Source organism: Penaeus monodon, chromosome 20 (assembly GCF_015228065.2).
Source record: "Penaeus monodon isolate SGIC_2016 chromosome 20, NSTDA_Pmon_1, whole genome shotgun sequence".
Taxonomy (NCBI): domain Eukaryota; kingdom Metazoa; phylum Arthropoda; class Malacostraca; order Decapoda; family Penaeidae; genus Penaeus; species Penaeus monodon.
Genome location: NC_051405.1, coordinates 21,093,191 through 21,093,916, shown reverse-complemented (window position 1 = coordinate 21,093,916; position 726 = coordinate 21,093,191). Strand labels below are relative to the sequence as shown.

General features: G+C 28.9%; 1 protein-coding gene across 1 annotated transcript in view; it reads left to right on the top strand.

Annotated features, from left to right (window-relative positions):
- Positions 1-726, top strand: part of LOC119585701 (multiple epidermal growth factor-like domains protein 6) — a gene marked incomplete in the record, with an annotated part of 104,852 nt that overhangs the window by 590 nt on the left and 103,536 nt on the right.

The following is a 726-nucleotide window of genomic DNA, read 5'->3' as shown; positions in this document are numbered from 1 at the left end:
TATTATATGACCTCATGCAAAATATGTTGGTGTGTGTGACACTATACTGGTGGGTAATGCAATATGTGTCCGATATTGTGTATTCATAATGTGTTTGTGTGTATGAGTGTGTAGTTGGGTGTATTATGTCAGTACGTTTGTCTTTGTGATGTGTCATGACCTTCAGAATGAGATATGTGATGCCAACCAAAGTCATGAGGCAATCATGCACTAAGATTACCGCAAACATTTTTAAAAACTGAAAGATGACGAACGACATGAAGTTATAAAATAGCCATATTCATTCTTTTATGATTTAACGAGAATATTATAAAATTTACTTATATATCACTGAAATCCCATTTATCTATTTATTTTTCTTTACCTCCTTTCTTTTTTATTACATATTTCTCTTCTTATTCGCATTCTATCACATTCAAAGAATTTCAGTTTATTATTCCCATCATTCATACTTAATTATCTAACATATTATCAATTTTTCATATATGTCCTCATAGTACCCTTCCATTCTCTCTTTTAAGAAGATAAAAAAAATGTTAATACCTGCTCTATGACATGTTTTTTAAGATTTTTATTACATAAATCATGATGAATGATTGGCAACAATGATGTAAAAATTCCTCATTAATACCAAAAATGATTGCAATTGTTATCAACAATGTTATTATCACGTTCATAATTAACTAGTAACACCAGTTAACTTTGTATTAATTATGTACAACACAC